This window comes from Triturus cristatus, chromosome 4_2 (assembly GCF_964204655.1).
Source record: "Triturus cristatus chromosome 4_2, aTriCri1.1, whole genome shotgun sequence".
Lineage (NCBI taxonomy): Eukaryota > Metazoa > Chordata > Amphibia > Caudata > Salamandridae > Triturus > Triturus cristatus.
The window spans coordinates 895,583,332-895,611,000 of NC_140586.1; the positions used below are offsets into that span (position 1 = coordinate 895,583,332).

Genomic DNA, 27,669 nt, shown 5'->3' on the forward strand with positions numbered 1-27,669 from the left:
GAGTGATTTGTCTGTAACTGTATAAAATCACATTGCCAGGGATTTCCAACCAACCACAAACCATGTCAGCTGCGCACAAAAATTGGAGTATTTAGGGAAGCTGAGAAATGTGCGTCATCAATCTCTATAACGGGCTGAATTGGTTGTGCAATATTTGCCATGAATGAGGAACCATTGATAATTACATCTGGAAATGGAGACCGAACAGGTCTGGTGCCTGAGGCGGCACTCCTTGGTTGTTTGGGACACCAGGCCGACGATTTCTCCTCAGCAGCGGGGAAGGGGGAAGGGGGGAGGAGGGGGCGGGGGGGGTCATCCAGGAGCACATCAATGGCGAGGAATACAACCTGAACTAAAGATAAAGGTATTGCAAAGAGAGAGAAAAATAAGAAATGTTTTGCTTGCTTAAGTACTCTGGTCGTTTGTAGCTCATTCCAGCTTCACTTCAGGTGTCTCGGGTGGAAGGACATTTGCCTTTGTTCCCCCACATTTTTTAACTGTTGTTGTTTCTATTTCTTACCGGAGTAAACAATATTGTCCACGTTTCCTGAGAATGAGAACTGGCATTTTAAGTGATTGATGGTAGAACGATTCTTTATATGTCTGCTTCAGTACAGCCCCTTCTTCTCACATAGAAATACTATTTATTGACAAAAATATAACGAGTCGGATGTCTGACTATTTTGGGAAATGGTAGTTTGTAGGTGTTGATTACGACATGTAGTAAAACGCAGGCTCATGATGGCTTTTTGGTATAGTTAGCTCAGTTCGGATGAGAGTCTAGTTTCCGTGAGCAGTGAAATGAGTTTGCATCTGTAGTGGGCCCTTCCAGGCCACCCCCGTTACTGTTCTTCCGGATTCCCCGATACTCCTGTTCTTTAATGCATGCCTTTTTAGACCGCGCATGTGGCTTACCAACAACATAGAGGGGCTTGGAGCCCGCCCACTGCTTACCACTGGTTGGCTTTCCTTGTCACTCTCATTTACCTGCTTCTTATTCGTGCACCAGCTTGTCAGTCTTGTGTTTGTCCCTCCCATGGCCTCTTTACAATCACTTTGATTGGCTGGCATCGCTGCTTCCGCTACTTGATTTTCTGCCACTACTTTTCTTCTTTTGTGTGAAGCCCTCCATGAGACTGCATGAGTTTCTGAGCCGACTCCCTCATGTATGTTGCTCCCCTGCACTCTGTGTTGCTGATTGCTGCCCAACTGCTTTTGCTCCCACCCTCCCCTGCTGCTTTCCCTCCCGCCCTCCCCTGCTGCTTTCGCTCCCACCCTCCCCTGCTGCTTTCCCTCCCGCCCTTCCCTCTCTTGCTTGTCTATCTCCTTCTATGCTGCTTCAGCGTTCTCCCAACCCCCGAACCCATGTTGCTTCCGTGCCCCTTCAGCCAACCCGGTTTGGAAAAAAAAATCTTTTATGCATTTTTTTCTTTTTAATTACATATACAACTCTGATGGGGAACTAAATAGAAGAAAGTGCCTGCTTCATTTTGTAGGTGCGTTCATGTGTTGCTTGTTTTCCTCTTTAACCCCTTCAGTGCCCCGCCCTTTCCCCCTCCTGTGCCGGCCGTTACATTAGCGGGCGGGGTTCATGACGAGATTGTCTCGTCATGGGCACAGCGCAACCGTGCTCCATGACGAGACTATCTCGTCATGGGCACAGAAGAGGTTAACTTTAGCCGCGCTGCACAGCATTTGTTTTTAGTTTTGGAGGCCTCCTTCATGGCATTATGTGTACAGTTTTGAGCCACACCTGCAGTACTTTGTTCATTGTTCTGTACCTCTTCGGTCCTGCATTCCAGCTGTGGTGGCCTCATCTGGAGTACTGTGCTCAGTTCAGAGGCCTCCTCGGGGGTATGGCATGTTCATCTCCGGTGGCCTCGTCTGGGGTACTTTGCTCAGTTGAGAGGCCTCCTCGGGGGTATGGCATGTTCATCTCTGGTGGCATCATCTGGAGTACTGTGCTCAGTTCAGAGGCCTCCTCCGGGGCATGGCATGTTCATCTCTGGTGGCCTTGTCTGGAGTACTGTGCTCAGTTCAGAGGCCTCCTCCGGGGTATGGCATGTTCATCTCTGGTGCTCCGGGGTATGGCATCTTCAGCTCTGGTGGCCTCGTCTGGAGTACTGTGCTCAGTTCAGAGGCCTTCTTCCGGGGTATGGCATGTTCATCTCTGGTGGCCTCATCTGGGGCACTTTGCTCAGTTCAGAGGCCTCCTCCGGGGTATGGCATGTTCAGCTCTGGTGGTCTCGTCTGGGGAACTTTGCTCAATTCAGAGGCCTCCTCCGGGTTATGGCATGTTCATCTCCGGTGGCCTCATCTCCAGTACTTTGCTCAGTTCAGAGTCCTCCTCCGGGGTATGGCATGTTCATCTCTGGTGGCCTCGTCTGGGGTACTTTGCTCAGTTGAGAGGCCCCCTCGGGGGTATGGCATGTTCATCTTTGGTGGCCTCGTCTGGAGTACTTTGCTCAGTTCAGAGACCTACTCCGGGGTATAGCATGTTCATCTCTGGTGGCCTCATCTGGGGTACTTTGCTCAGTTCAGAGGCCTCCTTGGGGGTATGGCATGTTCATCTCTGGTGGCCTAATCTGGAGTACTTTGCTCAGTTCAGAAGCCTCCTCCGGGGTATGGCATATTCAGCTCTGGTGGCCTCGTCTGGAGTACTTTGCTCAGTTCAGAGGCCTCCTCCGGGGAATGGCATGTTCAGCTCTGGTGGCCTCATCTGGAGTACTGTGATCAGTTCAGAGGCCTCCTCCGAGGTATGGCATGTTCATCTTTGGTGGCCTCATCTGGAGTACTTTGCTCAGTTCAGAGGCCTCCTCCGGGGTATGGCATGTTCATCTCTGGTGGCCTCATCTGGAGTACTTTGCTCAGTTCAGAGGCCTCCTCCGAGGTATGGCATGTTTATCTCTGGCGCTCCGGGGTATGGCATGTTCATCTCTGGTGGGCTCGTCTGGGGTACTTTGCTCAGTTCAGAGGCCTCCTTGGGGTATGGCATGTTCATCTCTGGTGCTCCGGGGTATGGCATGTTCATCTTTGGTGGCCTCATCTGGAGTACTGTGCTTAGTTCAGGGGCCTCCTCCGGGGTATGGCATGTTCAGCTCTGGTGGTCTGGTCTGGGGAACTTTGCTCAGTTCAGAGGCCTCCTCTGGGGTATGGCATGTTCATCTCTGGTGGCCTCATCTGGAGAGCTTTGCTCAATTCAGAGGCCTCCTCCGGGGTATGGCATGTTCATCTCTGGTGGCCTCATCTGGGGTACTGTGCTCAGTTCAGAGGCCTCCTCGGGGTTATGGCATGTTCATCTCTGGTGGCCTCATCTGGAGTACTTTGCTCAGTTCCAGAAGCCTCCTTTGCGGTGCTGGATCCTCGGATGTGGACCCCGGTGTCTTGCATTCTGCTCAGTTCTGGAGTCTTCTCTAGACCAACATACATTCATTCAGCAGGACCTGGCGGTATTGTGTTCAGTTACTCACTCCTCACCTGGAGTATTGTGTTCAGCTCTGAGGGCTTGCTCTGGGATGTTGTATATTCAGTTTGGGGACCATTCCTGAAATACTCTGTGTTTTTATATGGCCTCCTCCGGGGCGGGGGGCGGTGTATTCTGTCCTGCAGACTTTGCTTTAAGGATTGTGCTGAGATCTATAGGCCTCCTTGGGAATTGTATGTTCCTTTCTGGAGGCCCTACATAGTCTGTTGTGCTCAGGTCTGTGGTATTGTGTTCAGTTCTCTAGGCCTTTTCTGGAGTGGTCCAGTACTCCCTTCTAGAGGCCTTCCCGGGGTATTGAACCTTCAGTTTGGGAGGCACCGGCTTTGCTGTATCTAGTTCTGGAGGCCACTTCCAGGTTGTGTTCAGTTTTGTGAATCTCCCTGGCACTATTGTGTCCTAAACTGTGCCCGCTTTAGAGTGCTGTGTCCTGTTTTAGGGTCCTCCCCTGAATCGTCTTATTCATTTTGGAAGGCTTGCCTGAATGAACCAATGAATGTACAAATACATTCATAAGCCCTCTCCCCCACTGGCATCTTGGCGCTAAGAATGATTTAGCGTCGAAGATATAAAATAACGGACGAACTGGTGAAAAGGTGAGGATTGTGTACAGTTTAGGAGGCCGTTGTAGAGGCCTAAAATGTGTGTTTTTGTCACTTGTGTATAGTGCTTCCTAGCATGCTTCTATGGCACCTTCCTCACCTGCACACGCTTTTGTGCCAAATCGGTCGAACTATTGACCGGCCCCAAAAGCTGTAGAGTGATGAAGGCAAACCAGGGACAGCCTTGAAAGTTTCAGGCGGACGGGTTCATGATTTAAACTACACACACTAGGAGGGGCTTGTAAATCTAGACACCCATGTGTTTATGTAAATGAAATCAGAAATGAGCATGTTGAAAACTAGCAACATGTGGTGAAACATGTTAGTCTAAAAACGACATCGCCTCTGCAAGATCTCAGACTGTCCTTTTTACACTCTAAATGCTCTTATTCTGGCTAACACTTTTACTTTTCAAAACGTGCACATGAGGGTGAACTGTAAGCAATCCATATGGGAAATAAACAGTGCAAAAGAGAGAGGTTCTCATGGTCTAACTGGACAGCACAGCTGTCGCCAGACAATTATGTGAGAATCACTAGAAAGGGGCTCCGGCTCCGCCCACATGTGGGGTGGCAGGAGTACAGGTTCTGATCGGCAGATGTCGTGTGCTTCCACAAACAAGTGCTCGCCCTCCACGCAGCTGTGATCATTTTTTAATGTATCCAGCTGCCTGAGGTTGTTTAATTTATCCAGCTGCCTGAGGTTGAACTTTCAGGGCACACACATGACATTGAAATGCTATTAAAGTGTCTCGGATAACTAGATAATTTATGTTGATTTGGTCTGGCAGCAGCACAGATTGGAGTCATTAACCTACATCAGGCACGGCGCTTGTAGGTAAGAAAGGTGGGGCTGGCTGGGGGGGGGGGGGGATTTCGACGGACGAGGACCAGGGAAAAAGTATTATTAATTTAATTGTTCCTCGTCACCGTGCGTCGAAACCCCCTACCCCAGCCGGCCCCACCGCTCATACCTCCACGGGCCGCGGCTGACCTACATGGATTTTAGGTCTGGCTTGACAGTCCAGCTGTCACTAGACTTTAAACCTAGACCTATAATGTTCTACTGGTCTTTGGATCCACACAAATACATATTCCTCCCGATGCTTCCTTGTAATGCTTCACATTACCATACAACATTCTTTCAAAAACAGACCTAGTGGCGTTGCCAATGCTTGTTGTTCTAGCAGACAGACTTCTGGATTTCGGGGCCATGTGCCAAGGGTGGAGTAAGGCTCAGTAGGGAGAGGTAGAAACAAGAGATTACAAGGGGCGGCTCATGGGATGGCGCCCACAAACTGGTTCGGGGCTCTTAGTGAAGGATGTAAGATACGGTACTGGAGCAGGGGGCTGTGGAGTAAAGAGACCACCATCTGAGAGCGGGGGGAGCCGCAGGAGTAAAGGGCGCAATTAATATCTGACTAGGGGGTCATAACTTTGCGCTCAGAAGCACAGGAGTAAGTTCAACTGAGCAGTCTGGTAGACGCGGGTCGCAGGAGTAAGAAAAGAAGCCGCAGTATGTTGTTCGGGAGGGGCGGGGGTTGCTCAGGAGTAAAGGGGCATATTTACAATAACTGGCGCATCCCTGCATATCAGCAGGGATGCGCCAGTTATTATGCGCCACAGCTCCGCCACCATGGATGCGCCGCATTTATAATGCGGCGCACCATGGGGCAAAAAAGGCACAGATGCGTGATGCATCTGTGCCGTAAAAGTGGCACATTGCTGGAGTTGCGTCGCAAGCGCGACGCAGCTCCAGCAATGCTCTGGAGGGCCCTCTCTTGTTAATGCTGCGTCAATCCTTAAGCAGGCACAGGGTTTTGACGCAGCATGGGTCTAAAAGTGACTGAGTGAAATCTACAACATTTCACTCAGCCACTGTTAGGAGGCGTTCCTGCGCCGGAACGCCCCCCCGCGCAGGAACGCCTACATGTGGCGCAGGGCTTTACAACGTGACGCATCTCCCAGATGCGTCACATTGTAAGTACCCCGCACCATGTCGCAGGATTTGCGCTGCCGCTGCGTCACAAAAGTGACGTAACGGCGGCATAAATGAGGCGCAAGGGGCTTGTAAATCTGCCCCTTAGAGTTTAGGCAACGTGTGTCAGGAGCAATGGGGGTCACGGTGACGCAAGCAATAGGGTGCAATAAAGCACGTGGGACGGGTGTCTCGAGAGCCAGTGATGTGCCCGATTTTTTGTTTGACTATAAATCCCAACGAAATTGATACATTGTCCTAAAACTTTCTAAAGGCGTTTAACGTCCGGGGGGGGGAGATTTCGTTTCACTTCACACAGTCCCTCCCTGTTTCGTCAAAGGCGTCCCACAATGGCCAAAGAGACGCAGTTGTGCCTAGATTCATCAACGCCGAGTGAAAGGGCACACTACCGTCTTCATCTTAAGACAGCTTCCTCTAAATGGCCCTTTTCCAGTCCGACATGGACCTGCTCAAAGGCGTCCAACAATCACAGCCGTGTGCCGCCCCCTCTCGGCGCTCACGTTGATGTGACCTGCGCTGACATTCGTGCAGCTCGGTGGGCCAATATAGGGAAAGCATACCGTCCGACGACATCCTCCGGGCCCCGCCTCCTGGCCGGCTGCCTTTTTACTGTGCACTGGTTTGAATTCTCACAAATGTCTACGTCTTAATAAAGAGTCCTTTGTTTGAAACAGACTCTGCAGAGAGGGAGCCGCCCGGGCCCCGGAGGGGAGAAACCTGGGCTCGCGTGGGGGTGGGGGGGCTTTCTTTAGTTCTCGAGGGCCCCTGCATGTGCATTAGCAAAGGCGGGCTGGCCTGGTCCCCAGGGACATGCTCCCTGACAGGTCTATGCCGACGAAAGGCCGGTTGTTACTGACTCTGACCCAGCCCTTCTAGAGTTCCTCAAGGGCAGGGATGGTTAGGAAATCTCACAGTTCTCCGGACTGGCTCCACCTGTGGGCAGGGATCTGCAGATTGGCATCTGTACCATGGGCGGAGAAGAGAGCAGGTACAGACACCCTCCTGGGATCCATACAAACCTTCCATGCCAAGGGGTCCGAGGTCAGAGTCGGGGCGAACAGACCTCAGCCATGCTCTAAGGAAGGCCCATTGGTAGGACACTGGGGGTGGCCCTGCTGACCCCCCACTCTTCCAAGGAAAAATGGCGGCCCAGCTGGTCCGTTTCTACAGTGGCTCTGCAGACGCTGCGTCAGGAAGTGCTTCCGGGGGAATGCTACTGGACAGCAGCAGACGGCGAACTTGTGAGATAACATGGCGCCCCTGGCAGGCAGCTTCTCCCTACAGATGCCGCTGGCCACTCCCCGAGGAAGACTTGTCTGTGTGCACTGAGCTCCCCGCCCACCAGACTTGAGAAGGAACATGGCGCCCACGCAGAGTAGGGTTCAACCACCACTGCCAGACTCCCACGAGGACGCGCCCGGAGTAGGGGCCTGAGTAGGAATATGGTGGCCCACACAGAAGGTTTCAGCCTCTTTCCATGAGCAGGGCCCCCTGGACTTAGGGAGGAACAAGGCCCCCAAGGAATACGCGTCCCATGAAGAAGTTCCCTTGGTAGAGTGGTAATGAGAAACTCGGAGGAAACATGGCGGCCCACGCAGCCCTGATTTCAGCCGATGAATTGTCTTGACCGGTCGATGACCCCTTTGCAGAACCTACACTAGGGCTAGGCAGGCAGGTGTCCATGGAGACCACCCCAACGCACCTTCTCCCTACAGTGGATAGTAGTACCCCAGTTGGTAGATTGCTACCCCCTGGACAACCATGGTGACCCCCAATGATGCAGAGGTTCTATCTATGTCGTCACACCGCTACACATGGATGGGCCCTTGTCGTGAGGGACCGCCTGCCCTCTGGCCCACTCCCAGGGTAGCCTCTGTTTGTACTTCCCCAGACATGCTTAAATAAGCCCCTCTGGAGTTATTTTACAAAAAGGGTGGTGTCCAGCTGGGCCTTCAGACGAAAATTAACAGCCCACCCTGACACAGCTTTTTCCCCGTCAGTTCTTTCCATATATGTCTGCGATTTACTGCAACACGGGTAGAGTCCACGGCAAGTGTGCATATGGGTCAGCGAAAGGCCCTGATGCCCGCTGTGCACACACAGGAAGTCCTCTGTTGTGTCTCCCAAGTGTAACACTCATGCTGCTCAGGGGCTTCCATGCCAGTATCTTCAATCCGCCCCCCTCGTCTCTCACCCACCATACTTTTCATCTTCCACCCAGTGCTTTAACTTGAGCCGGTGCTTCCCAGTTCCCGGCACCAGCACTTAATTGTCAACACCGGCACTTATGACAGCTGCCACATGGTGGCGCTGTGTGTGTAATTTAGACATGAGCAGAACAGCAGTTGTTTATTACTCAATATGCATTAAACGCAACCAATCCCTGCCGTCCAAACCATTTTTATAGCTTTGGGGCCTCGTACAGTCTCATTGGTCACACTTGTTGCTGTGTGATGGCCAGTGGCTGTGCTGGCATTGGCAGCACTGGTAGGGCCAGTGGGCGGTGTAAGGTGTGGTCGCCGCCTGGCAAGGGCCCTGGCACTTATTTTATATTTACAAATTAAGCACTGGCCCCACCCTTCACCTCCCACCCGCCTCATTCCTCTCCCATTCACTACATCATCTCCCGCCTAACCCCTCTCCCACCCACCCCACCATCTGCCTGCCCCCCCTCATTCCCCCCAACCCCCATCATCCCCCTGCACCCCACCATCCCTCGCATGTTAGCTTTGAGTAAACGCCCTCTGCACACGTGGTCACGTGCCGCCCGTCCTCTGTGGGCAGACAGACTGCAGGACAAGGGGAGGTGTCACCACATAGATGTCGTAGAAAGTCTGTAGGGTTGTGGCAGGGTCAGTTCATGTCTATCAGACCCTTAAACCAGGGGGCAAAGGCTCTCTGGCATGTTTGATCCAAAACGTGTCCACCGGATGATTGCAATTAAAAAATCGTTTTGAAAATCGTTCCCGATGCTGCTGTTTTACTAGTGATTTTTTTTTTCATTTTCACCATCGTTTTATTCTTATTTGCGGAGGCGACCAGAATAAGTCACAGCCCTAAAGACTCGAAATCCCAGGCACTTCTAGTCTTACTATATCACTGAAACAAGCCATAACTTAACATTTATGAGTGAGTGCAGGCAAAATAGCCAGTATTTAACAATTAATACTGTTTAAAACGGTTACTTTGAACCAGTTTTGGGACTCTGGATAAAAGAACTATTTATAGCGGATGTGGACGATGCGCACAGGCTCTGTGCAGTCACTCAGAGTGAAGGGAGCCAATGGGCAACGTGGGCTGACCCATTGCCTCATGCAGGGGTGAATGACAATTTAACAGACCAATGGAAAGGCCCCTCTAGTCTGTATTTCGGATACACATTTTTGGTGATGATTGGGGGGAATTGTAGTCTAGTAAAACATTCAAAGCAGTCCTAAAGGCCGCACCGGAAAAGGGCTTTTTAACTAGGCCATCCCACGATCCGAATTGTGCCTAGGCGCTAACATGGCAGATGTCTCGAGCACACATTGGGGCAGATCAACAAGGAAGCGCCGCAGCGTGGCACCTCAAGCCCTTTGGCTGCGCCACGCTGCGGCACGTCCGAAGCACAGGGATGCGACATATTTACAATAATATGTTGCATTCCTGTGCTCTCCCCTGCGCTGGCGCACAAACTGCAGCCATGCGCCGGCGCAGGCACCCGTGCACCATGGTGCAAGGATGCCTGCAATATGCGGAGATTGTTTTTGTGCAGGAAGGGCCACCTTCCTGCACAAAAGCAATCACAAGCATTTTCCTCTTTCAATGCGTGCTGTAGAATGCAGCACGCATTGAAAGATGGAAAAAACGAGGAGAAATGAAACATTTCTCCTCGTTGCACCTCGCTACGCCCCTAGCATTGAGACACATCTCGAGATTTACGAGGAATCGTAAATCTGGAGATGTGTCTTGTTCCATGGGTGTTGCGTGGGAACACCCACAGCAACACCCATGGAACGCCCCTTCCACGCAATGTGCTGAGTGTGAAGGGGCCATATTTACAAGGGGCAGATTTACAAGCCCCCTGCGCCACCAGTACGTCACTTTTTGTGACGTATTGGTGGTGCAGGGGGCTCCTCCATATTTACAAGGACAGGAAAAGCCACCCTTCCTAACTTTCCCTCTCCTTGTAAATACGGCCCCTTCACACGCAGCACTTTGCATTGACGGGGGGGGGGGGGTTCCATTGGTGTTGCACCCATGGAACAAGACAAATCTCCAGATTTATGAGAAATCGTAAATCTGGAGATGCGTCTGTAAGCTACGCCACCCTAGAGGTGTCGTAGCGAGGTGCAACGAGGAGAAATGTTTTCATTTCTCCTCGTTTTTTCCTCTTTTAATGCGTGTTGCATTCTACAGCACGCATTGAGAGAGGAAAACGCCTGTAGTGATTGTTTTTTGTGCAGGAAGGTCACCTTCCTGCAAAAAAACAATCTCCCCATGATGCAGGCATCCTTGCACCATGGTGCAAGGGTGCCTGCGCCAGCGCATGGCAGCTGTTTGTGCACCAGCGCAGGGGAGTGCACAGGAATGCAACATATTATTGTAAATATGTCGCATCCCAGTGCTTCGGAAGTGTGGCAGCGAGGCGCAGCCAAAGGGCTTGCGGTGCCACGCTGCGGCACTTCCTTGTAGATCTGCCCCAGGGAGAGGAAAAGTTACGCAGGGTGGTTTTTCCTCTCCATGTAAATATGGAGAAGTGAAATGCGCCTCGACGTACTGGTGGTGCAGGGGGCTTGTAAATCTGCCCCACGGTCCTTTCACCAAATGAAGGAGAAAATCACGATTTTAAGCGTGTACGTGACACACTGTTCTCTGCAGCCGGTGTGGTAACCAGCGGAACTGTCATAATTAGCTCTTTCTAGAAGCCTCCACCCATTATAGAGCTAAAAGTTGTGGGGTGGGCTCCTTCTTTTGACTTGTAACACCTCCCACTTCTCTGGGGGTCGAGCCATATGTCAGTCGAGTTCCCCCTGCTGGAAACGAATGTTCTAGAACCGTGTTTGCGCTAATCCTGCCCCCGGGGCCCAGCGTCTGGAAGCCCGCCTGAGCCTTCCCCCAAGATGGATATTAAACCGTGAAAAACGAAACACCCGTGCCAGCTCAGTCCAAGCAGCAATGTGTTCACCGGCCCAGAATACCCTATTGTCGCACGCGAGCCATGCCAGGACTGTCATTTAACCCTTGGCGTCCTTGGGAAGAGAAGGTGGGACTCTATGAAGCGCTATAGGTTCCGCGAGTGCGAGGTTGGCATCTCGTTCTGCTCCTGCCAGTGCCCACGTGTATACCCATGTGCAGCAATGTGATGCCCAGAGGGCGCGAGTACAAAGTTACACCGCCTGGAAGAGGATAGCCCAACGCTGCCCTCTAGCGGTGAGTACAGGGCGCGCCTTTCAAACAATGCATCTCTACACCAGACAGGAAGGACTGTCACGTGCCAGCAATAAAAACCAGCGGGCCTCGGTGAGCTATAAATAGTAGGTGGGGAGGCTGCTTCTAACCTGGGGTGAGGGAGATTTACTACAGGAAGTCTAAGCTATGGGACCACAGGCTCGGGCAGCTTTACAGAGGAAATTGCAAATAATAATACAGGCAGAGAGAAAACTGTCTGGAAAATAGCAGGGTGGGGGCGATGGTCGGATAATGAGGGGTTTAGTAAACAGAGCTGTGCGTGTTGTGGGGTCCTACAAGCAGAAAGACCCGAGTTTAAGAATGGTGTCTATCCAAATGCCTCGCTAGGCTGTCTGTTGCAGAGTAACTCGTTGTTATGTCTCACCTTTATTCTCCTTGCAGTATTGTGTTCGGAAGGAACAGATCTCCGCAGCAGGCGCACTAGTCCACTCAGCTGCGTTACCCTGAGAAGCGGGCTGGTGTTGGAGATACGTAGGGATCAGGATAACACATATGCAGCCGGCGTGAACAGAGAGCTTGTCCCCCAGAGGGAGAGGGCTTAGCTCACTTCGTGAACAGGTCATTAGGCGCTATGTTCACAGTGGCTAAGTTCCACCCCACTGGGAGGAAAGTCGACGAGTGGGCACCCTCGACGCCAGAACGGACCACATGGAGGTACCCGATTCAGCAGCGGCGGCGAGTAAATGGTTAATGCTGTAAAATGGTTTAATGTTCCGCACGTCGAGTGTTTTTGTACTGCAACGGTAGCAATGCTTGTTTGTTTGTCTGCTCCAGTGCTATTCGCAGTCCAGCGGGAGCAGTGCTGTTACAGGGGGTGTTCTTCCACAGTATCGAAGTAAACTGCAACAAAAGCCATGTGAGAGGGCAACTGAAATTATGCGATGGTGACCAAATTATGCGGCAGGGCTAAGTTATGCGACAAGGAAACGTAAACTATATGGCACGTCAAGCGATTTAAGGCAAACTATGCAACACATTCTGTGCTACTTTTACTTACAACTCCCAGCACGTGTTTCACACACGTTTCTGCGAACAGGATGCTACTAAACTGCAAAGGTGTCTTAAAAAAGTAAACCATATTGCTTCAACAAATCTGATTCCAAATGATATTCACTAACCATTATTAATGATGTCTTTAATTGTGTAAAACATGTGCAGTGTTGTACTCTGCAAGTGCATACTTCTTGCACTAAAAGGTGTATGTGCGGGGGGGCTGTTGAGACTGCACAAACCTAGCCGAAAGGAAGCGGAGTGCTGTACTGGGCCCAAGGCCTGCCTCTCTGGAGGACCCCAGCTATGTTCTAAAACTTCTAAACGTAGCTGCTTGCGTGCTCACAGACAGCACAGGGTGCCCTGAAGCAGGCGTGGAACCCTACACTCGGGTGTGCCTCACCAGGCGGTGCTTTAGTACTCAAGACATCTAGGGGCAGATTGACAAGCCCCGTGCGCCACTTTTGCGTTATTTTTAACATGGGAAAAGTGGCGCAAGGGGCTTGTAAATCTGCCCCTAAGTGTTCTCCTGAGAAAGCCTCTGTGATGTAAGTCTGCATTTTCATGACAAAGAAAGAATCGTCTGTGCAACCTTGTTTACATTACATTTAAGTATTCGCAACTTTGTCTGCTGACGCAGCCGAAACCTGTCAACTGGGGATGTTTAAACAATCTCAGCAAAACTGCCACTGCTATAAATGTAAAAATGAACAATTAACGATAAAAAGGTGATCAGTAAATCTCTTTCATAAAGTCAGGCGCTGTGGTTCACACACTCTGCAGCAATTGTAATAATTGTTCCTCCATATGAGCTAGAAATGTGTAAGTTGAATTCTGAAAGTGATGGCGCAGATGGAGTGTTCTGTCGCACGCCATGTTTACTCAGAGCAGCATTCTTTGGGTCCATCAGGCCTGGTTACAGCGCTTGTCATTCTACAGGATCCAGATGTGGACCCTACAGGAGCAACGCAAGGAATATCGCTCTGGCTGTTCGACTGCAGATATCTAAGTTCAGTCTTGAATAGTACAAAGCCTCAGTCAGCGTGATACCAAGGTACTCACACTTCCTTCTATACAGGAAGTGATCTAATATGCTCTCATAGTTCATCTTTAACAGCAAGTGAAGAAAGACTCAGTCAGGGAGACCCTCAAAGTCTGCAATCAGTTAAGAACAGGAGCAAAACAGTACAACTAGGCTCACTCATGAGGTTCTCCGCACTGTGGCTCTTCGGCTTCAGCTCCAGTACAGGGTTCACCGTGTTACCCTTCGGCTTCAGAACCAAGTAAGGGGCCGCACCGTCGCCCTTAGGCTCCAGATCAAGTGCAGGGTCCGCACTGTCGTCCTTTGGCTTCCCATCCAATACAGGGTCCACACTGTCGTCCTTCAGCTTCCCATCCAGTACAGGGTCCGCACTGTCGTCCTTCGACTTCTGATCAAATACAGGGTCCACACTGTCGTCTTTCGGCTTCAGAACCAAGTAAGGGGCCGCACCGTCGTCCTTCGGCTCCAGATCGAGTGCAGGGTCCGAACTGTCGTTTTTCGACTTCTGATCCAGTACAGGGTCCATCCACACTGTCATCCTTTGGCTTCCCGTCCAGTACAGGGTCCAAATTATCGTTCTTTGACTTCCCATCCAGTACAGGGTCCACACTGTCATCCTTTGGCTTCTGATCCAGTACCGGGTCCGCACTGGTGCTTTTCGGCTTCCAATCCATGTATGGGTCCACACTGTCTTTCTTTGGCTTCCCATCCAGTACAGGGTCCACACTGTCTTTCTTTGGCTTCCCATCCAGTACAGGGTCCACACTGTCGTCCTTCGGCTTCCCAACCAGCACAGGGTCCACACTGTCTTTCTTCGGCTTCCCATCCAGTACAGGGTCCACACTGTCGTCCTTCGGCTGCCCAACCAGTACAGGGTCCACACTATCATTCTTCGGCTTCCCATCCAGTTCAGGGTCCACACTGTCTTCCTTCGGCTTCCCATCCAGTACAGGGTCCACACTGTCTTTCTTTGGCTTCCCATCCAGTACAGGGTCCACACTATCATTCTTCGGCTTCCCATCCAGTACAGGGTCCACACTGTCTTTCTTTGGCTTCCCATCCAGTACAGGGTCCACACTATCATTCTTCGGCTTCCCATCCAGTACAGGGTCCACACTGTCTTTCTTTGGCTTCCAATCCAGTACAGGGTCCACACTGTCCTCCTTCAGCCTCCCATCCAGTACAGGGTCCACACTGTCGTCCTTCAGCCTCCCATCCAGTACAGGGTCCACACTATCATTCTTCGGCCTCCCATCCAGTACCGGGTCCACACTGTTGTCCTTCGGCTTCCCATCCAGGAGGGGTCCACACTGTCGACCTTTTGCTTCCCATCTTGTACAGGGTCCACAATGTCCTTCTTCCACCGGTGATGCCCATATTTCCACGTATGGAAAGGTTGCTTTTCTGTACTTGCAGTCCATGGTCCACCAGGGATGTCCATGTTTCCCTGTTGGGGTAGGCAGCTTTTCAGTACTGTTGGTGCATTGTCAACAGTAATGTGCATGCCTCCCCTCTGAAGGACGGTGGCTTCCTGTCCTCGGTGGACGCCTCCATCAATGTCCATGCTGCACTGTTAAAGGTAGGTAGATTATTTGCACTCACACTTACCTCTGAATTAAGGCAATGAAAGAGTTGCAAAGCAAACCTCCTTGGGGGTGGGGGCGCGGATCAGTCTCAAGGTCACTACCTGCCCTCTCACCTGAGCTGGGACTGTTCAGGCAACTGCCGCTCTGCAAAAAAAAAGCAAATAATTCTGGAGTTTAATCGCTAAAGTAACCAGCACTAAAAAAATCCTTAAAAACCTCTCCAGTATCTCAGTGTGACGGGGAAAAATATCTCCTCGACCTATATAATGGACATATCATTTCCGATAGCCTTAGTGTATCCTGTAACAGGAAGTCCACCTAAATGGATCAGCACATAACAGCTCCATCCGAACAGCAAATCGCTCAATCCCTAAAGAATGCCGGAGCTTCAGCAGCTGTGGGGCCAGACCAGATCCCGATGGAAGTCCTCCAGAGCAACCCACAAGGCTGGAGCACATTTCTAGCCCCACTTTTTCTTACTGTTATGAAACTGGCAAAATTCCAAAATCGTGGCTGGGGAGCATCATTATACCACTCTTAAAAAATGGCTTTCGCCTTGTACCCAGTAACTATTGCCAAATTGCTCTTCTGGATGCTACCGAGAAGGTCCTTGCGGCCAGAATCCGGGATCATCTGTAAGACTTGGCCTTCTCCGGAGGGGCGAGTCCTATGGTCCAAGCTGGTTTCCGACCAAAACACTCTGTAACGGACAACATAGCAAACTTGCAGACGATTATCAACAAATATGTAATGTTTGAATCTCAGGTTGTTTACAGTGTGTTTGCAGATTTTACAACCGCTTTCGGCAGAGTAGATGGACCCACGCGGTGGAGGAAGCTAAAGAGAATCCGGATGCCAGTAAGCCTCCAGGGCTGGTCGTCTCATAGCACTCTCTAACCTGGTGCAGAGTACAAAGGGGGGCGGGGGGGGGGGGGGGGGTTCGGACTCGAATGGTATCGACACCGAATGGCCTAGAGTGGGGATGCCTTCTAGCCCCTCTTTTGTTCTCCCTAGTTATAAGCTATCTACCAGATTGCTTTTTAAATATAAATAATTTTCCTCCAAAAGCAGCAGCAAATAACATATATTTAATTATGTGTGCCGATGATGTGGTCATCCTGGACCTTACACCGAACGGCTCACAACAAAATATAAATGCACTATTTAGCTACAAAGAAGAACATTTCTTAAAAGCAAAAATTTGTAGAACAAAGGTGGTGCAGTTTAGGGGGAAAAACTCTATACTCCCTTTGACTGGGCACTTGGTGGGAGCCCCATTGAGGTAGTTAAAGAATAAACCTATCTGCGGAGAATTTTGTCTCCGACACCACAAGAGTCCTCCCATCTCCATCATATAGGTCTTAAGGGGGAGGCCCACATTGGAGCCTTGAAGAGACCATACTCTACCTCTAGAAAGAGACTTCCATCCCCTATCAGAAGTATATCGCGTGAAGATCCCTCCTATCTTATCACACGCCCTAGAATGCACCCCTACACATAAATGGCATATTATAAATACAAAAGAAGGGAATTCGCTCCAAAATATCACAAAGGTAAATCTAGCGGTCCCTGTCCAAGCACTGCGCCTCGAGCCCTCCATAGTAAGTTCTTTCTCCAGAGCCATAGCAAACATAGTAAGATGGGCATATACCTCATTACACACCGAAGCAGAATCCCTAAGGGACCTATTAAAACTGTAAACATTTAAAACCGAATCAGGGCAGTATACTTTTAATAAGAATCTCTGCACCGCGTTAGAACTCTCGGGGCGCAATAGCACTTTTACAGTTTGGGACTCCCGCACTTTCGAAGTTTCTTGAAGAATCTGACGCCAAGCTGAAGCTTCGAGTGGATCTCAGGCATTGCTCTGTGATCACTCCACAAATCTTACGCAGACACCTTAGAACATAAAAATCATCAAAGATACCTGCGATTTACACTAGTGCTTAGTGTTCGACGCTCCATTACTCTGTAGCGCCTCGGGATTCTACCACTAGAAATGTATGCAAAGTATTGGAATAACTTTGGTGATAAGACAGGCCTATACGAACTCTGCAGCAGAGGGGCCCAAGATATAACCCATGTGCTGCATGTTTGCCCAAATAATACATTGGTAGAGGCCCACCGCTGTTTTCGAAAACCACTGGGGCATATTATCAAGCAGGGCGTTAAAATTATCGCCGCTTTAGCGGCAGAAGACTGCCGCTAAAGCGGCGATAATGGGCTTGATAATATGCACTTGAGAATTGCAATAGAAGCCCATATTGCCACCAAAACATGGGCTTCTATGGGAATTCTCAAGGGCATATTATCAAGCCCATTATCGCCACTTTAGCGGCAGGTTTCTGCCGCTAAAGCTGCGATAATTTTAACTCTGTTGCTTGATAATATGCCCCTAAATGTTTTAGATATATTTACTGTTCGAGATCTAATCGTGCTTTTAAGATCCCCGCCAAATGGATTCGTTTGCTATAATTTGTATACATTTCTTTAAACCTTTTAAAAATGTATTCTAAAAGTAGTACTGTGATCGGTTTTATTATAAAAGTCATGCTATGTAATAGTATTAATGTTGTTATTTTTGTTGATCTCTGAAGAGGTCTAAATCAAATTAAAAAATTTGACTTTGATTTAGCCAACTGCCCCTTTCTAGGGGTTGGCACTGGAGTTGTCCAGTTTTTGTGTAACTCCAAAGAAAGGGTAGCCACCCTCCACTACGAAAAGATACAGGGAAGTTTACAACTAAGGCACACATATAATTTCCTTTTGAGCACCCTCAACCAATGGGACTCCATGTTTGCTTATCTAGACCAAATGGACCATTTGGTCTAGATAAGCAAACATGGGGTCCCATTGGTTGGGGGTGCACACAAAGGGATTATATTTGTGTCTTGGGCTTTTGTGTGGCCTGTGAGTCAGAACCGTACCTCCAGTTCAGTAACTAATTGTCTCCTTTTGTGTACCCAGCAGGAAGACTTCTGACCCAGTGAAAGGACCGCTCCGGATCTGAAGATCTAGTCTATCGTCTGCAGCATTAAAGCTCTAAGAAGGGGCATCGATCACCATGGAGGGACACAGCACTACACACGCGTTCCTATTATGGCGTACACAAAATGGCCGACAGTAACACTGAGCCCTGCTGTCACCACCATGGGCGCGTCTAGCTCTGCACTTAAAATGGGATACAGCCGGACTAAAAAAAAATAGGATAATAACACTGCATGCCCTGCAATCAAAATGGTGGGCGGCAGCACTGCAAGCCCCCTACTCAAAATGGAGGACGGCAGCACTGCAAGCCTGCTACTCAAAATGGCGGTCAGCAGCACTACAAGGTCTCTGTTCAACATGGCGGACTGCAGCACTTCAGTTCCTTCACTCCTCTGGACAGCAGGACAAGAACTGGGCTCCCCCTCCGGTGCCTACTGAGCTGATATCAGTTGATATGACTCCCACTGGCTCAGTTCAGCAGGAACCGGAGTTGAGCCCCTTAACCAGAACCGAAAAGGGGTCGAGGCCCCCCAGCCTCCAACAGACCACCAACTCTTCGTGCCCCACAAAACCCAGCAGAGAGCTGTCGAAGGAACACCCAATGGACGTGGGCAAGCCCTCAGCCCCACACTCATTTTCAGGGTCACTCGGTATGGCTGAGCCTGCCCTATCGGTCCCACAGGGGCAGTTTCGGTGGGACACTGCTCCCCTCACCTGTAACATGCAGTCCAGGTTCGTGGGGTGGTGTTCTTCCGGTCACAACTGCAACGTGAAAGCGATAGCGTCGTGAGACGCCAAAGAAGGAGCTACACTTGTGGCATATTGTGAGAACACAAGCATATAGGGCTATGGTGAGAGCATACGAAACCAAGATGAAGAAACATGGAGGGCAACGCTGGGTACACCAGGGCGAAGGAGAGAGCACATGCAGGCCAAGGGATGGCGGACGGGAGGGCTCATGAGCACACGAGGGCCCAGGGCAAAGCACGTTGGAGGCCTCGGTGAGCCGCACCAGGGCCCAGGCACGAGTATAGGTTGGCAAATGTGGCAATATAAGATGACCAAAGTGTGGGTACATGATGAGAAAATAATGGCAGTCCAGGTGAAATGCCAACAACTGCCAAAGGGACTGCACACAGTTCCAAAGTTAGCATGCACTGATGACCATGGTGAAGCACGCAAGCATGAAGTCAAGTAAGTGCAAACTAGATCAGGTTGCGCATGAATCTGGGAAAAGATTAGAAGCACATCAGGAACAGGGTCAGCACAAAGGAGGGCCAGTGAGAGAGCACAGGAGAATGGACAAATGTGAGAGCACAAGTGAGCCAAGGTGAGGGCACACAAGAGCCCGGGAGAATATGGACGATTGTGAGAGCACAAGTGAAGCAAGGTGAGGGCACACAAGAGCCCGGGCGAATATGGATGAATGTGAGAGCACAAGTGAGCCAAGGTGAGAGCACACAAGAGCCAGGGTGAATATGGACGAATGTGAGCACACAAGTGAGCCAAGCTGAGGGCACACGAGCCGGGGTGAATATGGACAGATGTGAGAGCACTAGTGAGCCAAGGTGAGGGCACACAAGAGCCCGGGTGAATATGGACGGATGTGAGAGCACTAGTTAGCCAAGGTGAGGGCACACAAGAGCCCGGGAGAATATGGACAAATGTGAGAGCACAAGTGAGCCAAGTTGAGGGCACACAAGAGCCCGGGTGAATATGGACAAATGTGAGAGCACAAGTGAGCTAAGGTGAGGGCACACAAGAGCCCGGGTGAATATGGACGAATGTGAGTGCACAAGTGTGCCAAGGTGAGGTCACACGAACACGGGCAAATCTGTACGAATGTGAGCACACAAGTGAGCCAAGGTGAGAGCTCACACAAGCCCGGATGAATGTGAGAGCACAAGTGAGCCAGGGTGAGGGCACTCTAAATCCTCGGTGAGGATGGACAAATGTGAGGGCACAAGTAAGAGAAGGCAAGGGCGTACATGATGGCCCATGATAGGATGGAAAAATGTGAGAGCACAAGTGAGCTAAGGTGAGGACACAAGGGCCCAGGTAAGGATCGACAGAGGAGAGCACAAGTGAGCCAAGATGAGGGCCATTAATGGCCCAGGTTAGGATGGACGAATGTGAGAGCACAAGTGAGCCATTATGAGGACACAGAGCCCAGAAGAGGGTAGATGAATGTGAGAGCACAAGTGAGCCAAGATAAGGGCACACAAGGGCCCAAGTGAGGATGGAGACGAATGTGAGAGCACAAGTGAGCCAAGGAGAGGGCACACGAGCCCAGGTGAAGATGGATGAATGTGAGAGCACAAGGCAGCCAAGATGAGAGCACACAAGAGCCCAGGTGAATATGGACAAATGTGATCGCACAAGAGAGCCAAGGTGAGAGCCCACAAGAGCCCGGGTGAATATGGACGAATGTGAGAGCACAAGTGAGCCAAGGTGATGGCACACAAGGGCCCAAGTGAGGATGGAGACGAATGTGAGAGTACAAGTGAGCCAAGGAGAGGGCACACAAGGGCCCAGGTGAAGATGGACGAATATGAGAGCACAAGGTTGCCAAGGAGAGGGCACACAAGGGCCCAGGTGAAGATGGACGAATATGAGTGCACAAGTGAGCCAAGGTGACGGCACACAAGGGCCCAAGTGAGGATGGAGACGAATGTGAGAGCACAAGTGAGCCAAGGAGAGGGCACACAAGGGCACCAGGTGAAGATGGACGAATATGAGAGCACAAGGTAGCCAAGGTGAGGTCACACAAGGGCCCAGGTGAAGATGGACGAATCTGAGAGCACAAGTGAGCCACGGTGAGGGCACACAAGTGCCCAGGTGAAGATGGACGAATCTGAGAGCACAAGTGAGCCACGGTGAGGGCACACAAGGGCCTGGGTGAATGTGGGCGAATGCGAGAGCACAAGGAAGCCAAGATGAGGGTACACAAGAGCCCTGGTGAATATGGACAAATGTGAGCGCACGAGAGAGCCGCGGTGAGAGCCCACAAGAGCCTGGTGAATATGGACGAATGTGAGAGCACAAGTGAGCCAAGGAGAGGGCACACGAGCCCAGGTGAAGATGGCTGAATATGAGAGCACAAGGTAGCCAATGTGATGGCACACAAGGGCCCAAGTGAGAATGGAGATGAATGTGAGAGCACAAGTGAGCCAAGGAGAGGGCACACGAGCCCAGGTGAAGATGGCTGAATATGAGAGCACAAGGTAGCCCGGGTGAGGGCACACTAAAGCCTCAGTGAGGATGGACGAATGTGAGAGCACAAGTAATAGAAGGCAAGGGCGTACGTTACGGCCCATGATAGGATGAAGAAATGTGAGAGCACAAGTGAGCTAAGGTGAGGACACAAGGGCCCAGGTAAGGATGACAGAGGGGAGAGCACAAGTGAGCCAAGATGAGGACCATTAATGGCCCAGGTTAGGATGGACGAATGTGAGAGCACAAGGTAGCCAAGTTGAGAGCACACAAGAGCCCAGGTGAATATGGACAAATGTGAGCGCACAAGAGAGCCAAAGTGAGAGCCCACAAGAGCCCGGGTGAATATGGACGAATGTGAGAGCACAAGTGAGCCAAGGTGATGGCACACAAGGGCCCAAGTGAGGATGGAGACGAATGTGAGAGCACAAGTGAGCCAAGGAGAGGGCACACAAGGGCCCAGGTGAGGATGGAGACGAATGTGAGAGCACAAGTGAGCCAAGGTGATGGCACACAAGGGCCCAAGTGAGGATGGAGACGAATGTGAGAGCACAGGTGATCCAAGGTGAGGGTACACAAGGGCCTAGGTGAGGATGGAGACGAATGTGAGAGCACAGGTGATCCAAGGTGAGGGCACACAAGGGCCCAGGTGAGAATGGAGACGAATTTGAGAGCACAGGTGATCCAAGGTGAGGACAAAGAAGAGCCCAGGTGAGGATGGAGACGAATGTGAGAGCACAGGTGATCCAAGGTGAGGGCACACAAGGGCCCAGGTGAGGATGGAGACAAATGTGAGAGCACAGGTGATCCAAGGTGAGGGCACACAAGGGCCCAGGTGAGGATGGAGACGAATGTGAGAGCACAGGTGATCCAGGGTGAGGGCACACTAGGGCCTAGGTGAGGATGGAGACAAATGTGGGAGCACAAGTGAGCCAAAGTGAGGGCACACAAGGGCCCAGGTGACGATGGGGACAAATGTGAGAGCACAAGTGAGCCAGGGTGAGGGCACACAAGGGCCCAGGTGAAGATGGATGAATGTGAGAGCACAAGTGAGCCAAGGTGAGGTCACACGAGCACGGGCAAATCTGTACGAATGTGAGAGCACACAAGTGAGCCAAGGTGAGGGCACTCTAAATCCTCGGTGAGGATGGACAAATGTGAGAGCACAAGTAAGAGAAGGCAAGGGCGTACATGATGGCCCATTATAGGATGGACAAATGTGAGAGCACAAGTGAGCTAAGGTGAGGACACAAGGGCCCAGGTAAGGATCGACAGAGAGGAGAGCACAAGTGAGCCAAGATGAGTGCCATTAATGGCCCAGGTGAGGATAGACCAATGTGACGGCACAAGTAAGAGAAGGCAAGGGCGTACATGATGGCCCATGATAGGATGGACAAATGTGAGAGCGCAAGTGAGCTAAGGTGAGGACACAAGGGCCCAGGTAAGGATCGACAGAGGGGAGAGCACAAGGTAGCCAAGATGAGGGCCATTAATGGACCAGGTTTGGATGGATGAATGTGAGGGCACAAGTGAGCCAAGGTGAGGGCACAAGGGCCCAGGTAAGGATGGACAGAGAGGAGAGCACAAGTGAGCCAAGATGAGTGCCATTAATGGCCCAGGTTTGGATGGATGAATGTGAGAGCACAAGTGAGCCAAGGTGAGGGCACAAGAGCCCGGATAAGGATAGATGAATGTGAGAGCACAAGTGAGCCAAGGCAAGGGCACACAAGGCACCAAGTGAGGATAGCGACGAATGTGAGAGCACAGGTGAGCCAAGGTGAGGGACACAAGGGCCCAGGTGAGGATGGAGACGAATGTGAGAGCACAAGTGAGCCAAAGAGAGGGCACACAACAGCCCAGGTTTGGATAGATGAATGTGAGAGCACAAGTGAGCCAAGGCAAGGGCACACAAGGCACCAAGTGAGGATAGAGATGAATGTAAGAGCACAGGCGAGCCAAGGTGAGGGACACACGGGCCCAGGTGAGGATGGAGACGAATGTGAGAGCACAAGTGAGCCAAAGAGAGGGCACACAAGAGCACAGGTGAGGATGGAGACAAATGTGAGAGCACAATGTAGCCAAGGTGCGGGCACACGAGCCCAGGTGAGGATGGACGAATGTGAGATTACAAGTGAGCCAAGGTGAGGGACACAAGGACCCATGTGAGGATGGAGACGAATGTGAGAGCACAGATGAGCCAAGGTGAGGACAAAGAAGAGCCCAGGTGAGGGTGGACGAATGTGAGAGCACAGGTGAACCAAGGTGAGGGCACACAAGGGCCTAGGTGAGGATAGAGACGAATGTGAGAGCACAAGTGAGCCAAAGTGAGGGCACGCAAGGGACCAGGTGAGGATAGAGACGAATGTGAGAGCACAGGTGAGCCAAGGTGAGGGCACACAAGAGCCCAGGTGACGATGGAGACAAATGTGAGAGCACAGGTGAGCCAAGGTGAGGGCACACAAGGGCCCGGGTGAGGATGAAGACAAATGTGAGAGCACAGGTGAGCCAAGGTGAGGGCACACAAGGGCCCGGGTGAGGATGGAGACAAATGTGAGAGCACAGGTGAGCCAAGGTGAGGACAAAGAAGAGCCCAGGTGAGGGTGGACGAATTTGAGAGCACAGGTGAGCCAAGGTGAGGGCACACAAGGGCCCGGGTGAGGATGGAGACAAATGTGAGAGCACAGGGTAGCCAAGATGAGAGCACACAAGAGCCCAGGTAAATATGGACAAATGTGAGCGCAGAAGAGAGCCAAAGTGAGAGCCCACAAGAGCCCGGGTGAATATGGACGAATGTGAGCGCACAAGTGAGCCAAGGTGATGGCACACAAGGGCCCAAGTGAGGATGGAGACGAATGTGAGAGCACAAGTGAGCCAAGGAGAGGGCACACAAGGGCCCGGGTGAGGATGGAGACAAATGTGAGAGCACAGGTGAGCCAAGGTGAGGGCACACAAGGGCCCAGGTGAGGATGGAGACGAATGTGGGAGCACAAGTGAGCCAAGGTGAGGGGACACAAGGGCCCAGGTAAGGATGGACAGAGAGGAGAGCACAAGTGAGCCAGGGTGAGGGCACTCTAAATCCTCGGTGAGGATAGACCAATGAGAGGGCACAAGTAAGAGAAGGCAAGGGCGTACATGATGGCCCATGATAGGATGGACAAATGTGAGAGCACAAGTGAGCTAAGGTGAGGACACAAGGGCCCAGGTAAGGATCGACAGAGGGGAGAGCACAAGGTAGCCAAGATAAGGGCCATTAATGGCCCAGGTTTGGATGGATGAATGTGAGAGCACAAGTGAGCCAAGGCAAGGGCACACAAGGCACCAAGTGAGGATAGAGATGAATGTAAGAGCACAGGCGAGCCAAGGTGAGGGACACAAGGGCCCAGGTGAGGATAGAGACGAATGTGAGAGCACAGGTGAGCCAAGGTGAGGGCACACAAGGGCCCGGGTGAGGATAGAGACGAATGTGAGAGCACAGGTGAGCCAAGGTGAGGGACACAAGGGCCCAGGTGAGGATGGAGACGAATGTGAGAGCACAAGTGAGCCAAAGAGAGGGCACACAACAGCCCAGGTTTGGATAGATGAATGTCAGAGCACAAGTGAGCCAAGGCAAGGGCACACAAGGCACCAAGTGAGGATAGAGATGAATGTAAGAGCACAGGCGAGCCAAGGTGAGGGACACACGGGCCCAGGTGAGGATGGAGACGAATGTGAGAGCACAAGTGAGCCAAAGAGAGGGCACACAAGAGCCCAGGTGAGGATGGAGACAAATGTGAGAGCACAATGTAGCCAAGGTGCGGGCACACGAGCCCAGGTGAGGATGGACGAATGTGAGATTACAAGTGAGCCAAGGTGAGGGACACAAGGACCCATGTGAGGATGGAGACGAATGTGAGAGCACAGATGAGCCAAGGTGAGGACAAAGAAGAGCCCAGGTGAGGGTGGACGAATGTGAGAGCACAGGTGAACCAAGGTGAGGGCACACAAGGGCCTAGGTGAGGATAGAGACGAATGTGAGAGCACAAGTGAGCCAAAGTGAGGGCACGCAAGGGACCAGGTGAGGATAGAGACGAATGTGAGAGCACAGGTGAGCCAAGGTGAGGGCACACAAGAGCCCAGGTGACGATGGAGACAAATGTGAGAGCACAGGTGAGCCAAGGTGAGGGCACACAAGGGCCCGGGTGAGGATGAAGACAAATGTGAGAGCACAGGTGAGCCAAGGTGAGGGCACACAAGGGCCCGGGTGAGGATGGAGACAAATGTGAGAGCACAGGTGAGCCAAGGTGAGGACAAAGAAGAGCCCAGGTGAGGGTGGACGAATTTGAGAGCACAGGTGAGCCAAGGTGAGGGCACACAAGGGCCCGGGTGAGGATGGAGACAAATGTGAGAGCACAGGGTAGCCAAGATGAGAGCACACAAGAGCCCAGGTAAATATGGACAAATGTGAGCGCAGAAGAGAGCCAAAGTGAGAGCCCACAAGAGCCCGGGTGAATATGGACGAATGTGAGCGCACAAGTGAGCCAAGGTGATGGCACACAAGGGCCCAAGTGAGGATGGAGACGAATGTGAGAGCACAAGTGAGCCAAGGAGAGGGCACACAAGGGCCCGGGTGAGGATGGAGACAAATGTGAGAGCACAGGTGAGCCAAGGTGAGGGCACACAAGGGCCCAGGTGAGGATGGAGACGAATGTGGGAGCACAAGTGAGCCAAGGTGAGGGGACACAAGGGCCCAGGTAAGGATGGACAGAGAGGAGAGCACAAGTGAGCCAGGGTGAGGGCACTCTAAATCCTCGGTGAGGATAGACCAATGAGAGGGCACAAGTAAGAGAAGGCAAGGGCGTACATGATGGCCCATGATAGGATGGACAAATGTGAGAGCACAAGTGAGCTAAGGTGAGGACACAAGGGCCCAGGTAAGGATCGACAGAGGGGAGAGCACAAGGTAGCCAAGATAAGGGCCATTAATGGCCCAGGTTTGGATGGATGAATGTGAGAGCACAAGTGAGCCAAGGCAAGGGCACACAAGGCACCAAGTGAGGATAGAGATGAATGTAAGAGCACAGGCGAGCCAAGGTGAGGGACACAAGGGCCCAGGTGAGGATAGAGACGAATGTGAGAGCACAGGTGAGCCAAGGTGAGGGCACACAAGGGCCCGGGTGAGGATGGAGACAAATGTGAGAGCACAGGTGAGCCAAGGTGAGGACAAAGAAGAGCCCAGGTGAGGGTGGAGGAATTGGAGAGCACAGGTGAGCCAAGGTGAGGGCACACAAGGGCCCAGGTGAGGATGGAGACGAATGTGGGAGCACAAGTGAGCCAAGGTGAGGGGACACAAGGGCCCAGGTGAGGGTGGACGAATGTGAGAGTACTAGAGATATATGGCAGAGATTCTATGGCTCATCTTGTGAAGGTTCTTTTGAGCCTGGGGGGTTTCTGAGTTCTTTTATTGTAACCCCGAGTGCAAAGACACTGCTGCAGAAGAGCGAATACAAGCCCTGTTTTTGAAGCCTTGCTTTCGGGCACTCTCTGAGGAGGCAGACACTCTACAGACAGTGCTTTGATCCCCACCATGAGGCTGAATCCTGATCTTGAATTTATATGCAATACAGGTTCTACCTCACACGCCTTCGTCTTATCACCCTCCACTTCATGGTGGCACCCCCTGTGCAGGATTCAAGAAGCTTTCAAAATGCCCATGTGATAATGTGAAATGTGATAGGTAAAGGGTAGGCCCAATAAACCCTTGAGGGCTTAGGCGGATGAATTGGTATAGTGAAATTGCCAACAAGGGATTTTGTTTGTGGTCACTTAGTTCAATTTCTTTATAGTTAAGTTTTGGAGTGTATTTTAAACAAATTATACACGAACTATAAATGTTATCAAAAAACTATTTGTAGATAAAAGGTACACACACGGGATTTGTTTTTGTGAATAAAACACAAGTCTTTTTATATAAATCAAAATCAGAAAGGGAGTACAAAAGGAACAATAAATTTCAAGCAATACAGCATGAAAGATGGGTTAACTCAAATCCACATTTCATCAAAGAACATCTATTTCCAAATGATTTTAACAGAGACTAATTTCATAAATGAAAAGAAATCAACTGTGTTTATCTAATGGTGTGGAATTAGATGATGGAGTCGACGTTTCGGTCTTGGTGGCAGAAGTCCGTTAGACCATCTTCAGGACAGTTAGTAATTGCATAAAAAACCCTTTGAGGGTTCAGAGAAACACACGTAGCTTGTTTTTTGTGTTTGTTTGTTGTTGTCAAGGCGTATTAGTTGATTTTATAGCCTAATGGTTGACAAACTTTCTCCTACC

The 27,669-nt window shown here is 51.1% G+C and overlaps 1 long non-coding RNA gene across 1 annotated transcript in view; it reads left to right on the top strand.

The window, feature by feature from the left end:
* Positions 1–27,169, top strand: part of LOC146835368 (uncharacterized) — a 108,479-nt gene extending 81,310 nt beyond the window's left edge. The window contains exon 3 of the long non-coding RNA XR_014960725.1: positions 18,118–27,169. This is a non-coding gene — a long non-coding RNA (uncharacterized LOC146835368). The remainder of the gene's footprint in view (positions 1–18,117) is intronic.
* Positions 27,170–27,669: the final 500 nt, after the last annotated feature.